The sequence below is a fragment of the Suncus etruscus genome, chromosome 1, assembly GCF_024139225.1.
Source record: "Suncus etruscus isolate mSunEtr1 chromosome 1, mSunEtr1.pri.cur, whole genome shotgun sequence".
NCBI lineage: Eukaryota > Metazoa > Chordata > Mammalia > Eulipotyphla > Soricidae > Suncus > Suncus etruscus.
In genome coordinates, this window is record NC_064848.1 from 122,238,086 (window position 1) to 122,243,829 (window position 5,744).

Below are 5,744 nucleotides of genomic sequence, written 5' to 3' on the forward strand. Positions count from 1 at the left end.
TAATGATAAATTCACCAAGCACTAATGTTATCTGACTCTTTCACTGATAAAAATGCCACATTTTGGTGGCATCCAGAAATTATTTTAGACAAGAATAAATTCCTAGAGAAAAGTTTATTTATAAAAGAAGATAAACTTTATATAAATCTCTTGGGGTTTCTTTTCTGCTTTATTTATTCTTTTCCTTTCTGTTTTATTTTAGAAAACCACACATAATGACCTTGTGTTTTGTCCAGAGTGATTCTTAAACTTACTTTATTAAAATTAAAAAGAGCATATAGAATTTTAGTAAGCCTCTAGAGTCCAATGACTTCAATTGATATATTACAACAATACCCAAATGGGTAAGAAGACTGGTTAGAAATAAAACAAGGCATGTTTTCCTGTGTTTTAAGCTTCATTGTTTTCTGCAGCAGCCAGAGGATTAACTCACTTGGCTGAATTATGTTTGCCAACACGAGGCTCTGATTCATTCCTCAGCACCACATGATTTCAGAGCACCAATAGGATTACCTCCTAAACATCTAATCAAGAATAATTTCTGAGTATCATTATGTATGGACCCCCAAATAAATACATTAATTAGACTTCTATGGTAAGCATGCTATTATTAAGAAATATCTGAAAATTATGTTGTTTGAAGGTATAGAATAGATGGTCCCTATTATATAATACAGAGACATAAAATGGCTTATACCTTTTAGCTTATAAAACATCCTATTTTTGGACCACACCCTGTGGTGCTTCAGTGTAGGTACTTATGGCTCTGTGCTGAGGAAATTGCTCCTGGCAGGCTTAGGGACCTTATGGGACGCTGGGGATCAAACCAGGGTCCGTTATGTTCACAGCATCCAAGGCCAACACCCTACTGTTGTGTTATCACTCCAGTCCCTAAAGCATGCTAATTTTGAGATTATTTTTTAAGCACATGATATAATAAATAATACAATATAGCTCTTGTTATAATCGATGAGGTAATATATATGAAACTCTATTATCAACTTTCTTCATTGTGACTTACTATTTCTGTTACTTTATATTATTCATTATATTGATACAATATTTACCTTTAGAATAATCTCAACCATTAATGAATAGATGAGCAAAAGCAAGAGAGCTTAAGTCTTTAGAATTTGTATTACATTTCCTGAAACATGTTCTTTGAATGTTCATGATGTTCAGTGTCCCAGCATTCAGTTCCTTTGTCTCTTGTTAATTTGTTTTCCAGAACTAAGGTCTTAGATTTACATCTCTTATCTCTGTAATATTTTGGAGTGCATATATTCACTGCTCCTTGTATTTGTTTGTTTGTTTGTGAGCTATGGGTAGGGCTTCTCAGACAGTATTCCTGCATCACTGCTGGAAATGTTCAGGAATTATGGGAAAATGAAAGTTGAACCTGAGATGAACTGTGTGCAAGGTAAGCACCATGCCCACTGTACTGTCTCTCCAACCTCAGCAATGATGACACTTCTTACATCATGTTATATATCATCTAGATATTGAAGACCCCGAAATTATATTCATTTTGAATAGTTCCTCATGTACCCATTTCTTCTAACAGTTTAATTAAGATATCTCACAGTACAATCTCAAGCTTTATAAAGCTGCAATTGCATTTCTAGACACTTTATTTATAGACATCTCAACCGTCTTGGTTCAAATTTGTTCTGCTCATAAACTTCCCAGTTCGATAGATATCAGTACTATCCATTTAGCTCTTAAACCAGAAACCTGTGAGTCATCCTAAATTTACTTTAATCTGCCTTCCCTAACAGATCTATCTCTTTGAATCAGCCTTTAAAACATACCTAAAATATCCATCTCTCCACTTCCCTGCCAATATTCTGAGATATACTTTCCATTCTTCCTAGGTGTAGAAAAATAATGTCAACTGGACTTTCCATTTCCACAGAATATTTAACTTCCCAGGAGAAAATTTTAAGCTTTAAATTATTTTATTCCTCTTTTATTCTCTTCCATTGCTTAAGCACAAACACTGATATTTCTTAATAAAAAAAATACTATTTTATGACCTTCTTTTATGCTTCTTCTCTTTTCTCTGTTCTAGCTATCAGCAACCTCTCTCTGAACATTAAACAAACATTATTTTAGGTATTTGCTTTTATTTACCCCTAACCTCACTTTAAATAACAGGATATTTCCTACCCTTAACACCTCAGCACACATCTCTTCTATGAAAAACATTTTTCTTTTCTTTCTTTCTTTCTTTCTTTCTTTCTTCTTTCTTCTTTCTTTCTTTCTTTTCTTTCTTTCTTTCTTTCTTTCTTCTTTCTTTCTTTCTTTCTTTCTTTCTTTCTCTCTCTTTTTTCTCTTTCTTTCTTCTTTCTTTCTTCTTTCTCTTTCTTTCTTTCTTTCTTTCTTTCTTTCTTTCTTTCTTTCTTTCTTTCTTTCTTTCTTTCTTTCTTTCTTTCTTTCTTTCTTTCTTTCTTTCTTTCTTTCTTTCTTTCTTCTTTCTTTCTTTTTCTTTCTTTTTCCTTCTTTCTCTCATATGCTCTAATTACATTGCTATAAGATTAAACAATCCTAACTTAGGGCCCAAATCTACTGTTCTCATGAATACCTTTTTCATTATTTAGAGTTGTTGTTTTCTTCCTGCCACAATATGTCTAGAGTACAGGCCAGTGTGGGGTGGGGAGGAAGGACACTTGGGATATTGGTGATGGGAATGTTGCACTGGTGAAGGGTTTATATATATAATCAAAAAAGAAAAGAAAGGATAAGGCCTCCCAATGCTTACCACAGGCTGTGTTCTTTACACTGACTGTATAGAAAGAGGAGGTACAGTAAATGCTCCCCATATACATCTCAAACCAGGCCCTTTGCCTGCTCTGTATTGTGAATGGGAGGACAAAAAAAAGATTAAACAATGTCCATTACTGTAGGACCACATGCCTCAGTTTGTAGTTATACTATCCATAGGGTGAACATTTCAATCATGTCTGTCTCTTTATAAACATGGTATCTCTAGGAGGAAAGAAACTTTAATTTATTTTGACCCTGAGTTTGGCTCAGAACTTATTAATTGTATATTTGTTGGATGTTATGGATTTAGAAATAATTTAAGATTATAAAGAATGAAATTCTTATAAATCAAGAACTTTAGATTAAAAGCAGCAGATACTAGCCTGGTCATCTTACAGATGTAAGAAGTTCTTCATAAAATGTGTTTATAATTTTTCATAATTGTATAATTTTTATTTAAAAATGCTTAATTATAAGAAACTTTCAGAAAGATGTCTGACAATTGCCTGTGTAAAAACCTCTGTTTAACTCTATGTGTCATTTTAAACTAAAGAGTTGTATAATTTTGATAGTTATGCTAACTTTCCTTAAGTATAGGAAATAGCTAACATTTTTTTATGTTATTCATATTTTCTGATTTGCTTCAAACATTGTCAATTATAGACAAATGCAACTCATGAACATTTTTATTGGAAAAGAGATGTATACAGAGTTCTTAGCAATGGTAAATATTCAATACTTGTTAACTTCCATCCTCTCTAAGACTTTGACAAGTTCATGGTAGATACTTTTGCTTCAGAACAAGGCCATTTTCTCTAAAATTAAAATGAAAGCTGTAGCATAATACTTGACATTTGTCTATCTCAATGCCCTTATGAAAGCCTACAATCCTACAATGTGATCATTAAATTCCAGAAGAAAGTGTTTCTGAGCTGTGTTTTATAATTACTTATAACTTTTATGAGCAGATGACTGATAATTCCACATCCAATATATTTTAAGAAAAAAACAGCTAAATATTTGAAGAAACTGAAGGCATAATACAAACTTAAATATCCAATTAGACTTGAAACATCCTCAGTAATTATGAAGGCAAACGATTTTCAGTGACAAATAACAAATACCATAAAGTCTCTTTTCCAAACAATTCACAAATTTTCGACTCATAGCTAATAACTTTAAAAGAACAATCTTGTATGGTAATCTCAAACATTTTCAAAGATTTACCTGGACTGAAGCTTGAAAATTTTAATTGCTCTGCCCATACACCTTAGGAATAATTGTCTGGTGCTGGTAATGGGGATGTTTTTATGTGACCTGATTTTAAGTGTCCTCATTGAGACCTGAAGGTCCTGTGTGAACAATGAAAGGATCTTTATTGCAAAACATACTTTCCATCAGATGGTAATGACTGAGTAAACATGACCCATCATCTAAACTTAAGGCCCAAATCACTGTTCTCATGAATACCTTTTTCAATTATTTAGAGTTGTTGTTTTCTTCCTGCCACAATATGTCTAAGTAATTAGACTACTTTCCTGAGCTCAGGAACATATGTTCATTGCTGTTATTTGCACTGAGTCTGGGGAGCAAGCTTCTCCAAGGTTGGTTTCCTACTAAGAGCAAATCCAAAGATGCTACTCTGTGAGCTGTCCACCAGCTATCTTTAGTAAGTGCCAACAAATCCTGACTCTAATGTTAGTGTATGTGGGGCCCTATTTCTCTCTTCGACCCAAAGAGTTCTTTACTTCAGATTCTCTACTTGTCTTCTACTGATGACTAGAATGTAATGACAGTTGCTAATATCTTCTACCAGTAAATTTAGCCAACATTATGTATAAAATAACTTAGTATTGCCACTATTATAATAAATATGCACCATAAACCATTCTCTGCTTTGGCTTGTACAACATAGCTACTGCTTCATGTACATTCTCAAATTACCCATCTAATAAAGAAACACTAATTGACTATCTATTATCTGCCATCAGGACTAGTTAGTAAAATGCCTAGTACTTGGATCATCTATCTTTTCAAAGACCATTGACTACCTAAGAACTAGAAAAAAAATTGTTTCAAAATATAAATAACCTTTAAAAACCTAAAATTAATGAATATTACATGTCTACAGAAATTCACATTTCTCCAACCTCATTTGTTGTTAAGCTCTGTATCCATTAAAATTTCATTACCACTAAAAACAATTTGTAATTTAGATTATTTCATTTGTAAGACTTCCTTAGTGCATATTCTGAGACTATGGAAAATTAAAGCCAATCACAAAGTGCTTTGCTCATGGCCAAATTAAAAAATGGATAAAAATATCTTTAAACTTTTATAGTAAAATAATATTTTAATAAGCTGTAATGTGGCTATTGAAATTTAATATGTTTCAAATGATAGGGTCTCGAAAAAGTGTTCGAGTCCTACAATGTCACAAGGCAACTGTGTATACTGCTTGTGATGCTAAGAAACAGAAAAAACAAATAAAACTGAACCTATTTTCAAACAACTCTCAATCAATGGAGTCATAGGTACTAAAATAAATAATATACTATGTGACAGTTTTTTAATGCATAATCTGAGCTGGATAGAATGTGTGAGAGCTAGCTGCTTACCTTGTATGTGGTTTAAAATTGTTGAAATCCTGGGCACCATATATACTATCTGAGTGACTTCTGAACAGAGTCAGGAGTTGCCCCTGAGCTCCACTGGGTATGTTCCAACTTCCCCTTTCTCTAAAAGATAAATAATCCAGTCATGAAATTCTAAATGTTCTTAAATATGTCTCTAGGGCCATAGAGAAATAAATTATAGTGGGTAAAGTGCTTAATTTGTATGTATTAGAACAGGCTGACCCTTGTTATAATCCCTGACTCTCTTTATAGTCCCCAAGATTGCTAGGAGAAATCCCTAAACACAGAACACTGTTGGACATGTCCTAGAAAACAAGAAAAACAATAACAAAACATGTTCAT

The 5,744-nt window shown here is 32.8% G+C and overlaps 1 non-coding gene across 1 annotated transcript; it reads left to right on the forward strand.

The window, feature by feature from the left end:
• The first annotated feature begins 2,744 nt into the window (after window positions 1-2,744).
• On the forward strand, window positions 2,745-2,877 carry LOC126031333 (small nucleolar RNA SNORA51). The gene has a single exon (XR_007503278.1). It is a non-coding gene; the product is annotated as a small nucleolar RNA SNORA51 (small nucleolar RNA).
• Window positions 2,878-5,744: the final 2,867 nt, after the last annotated feature.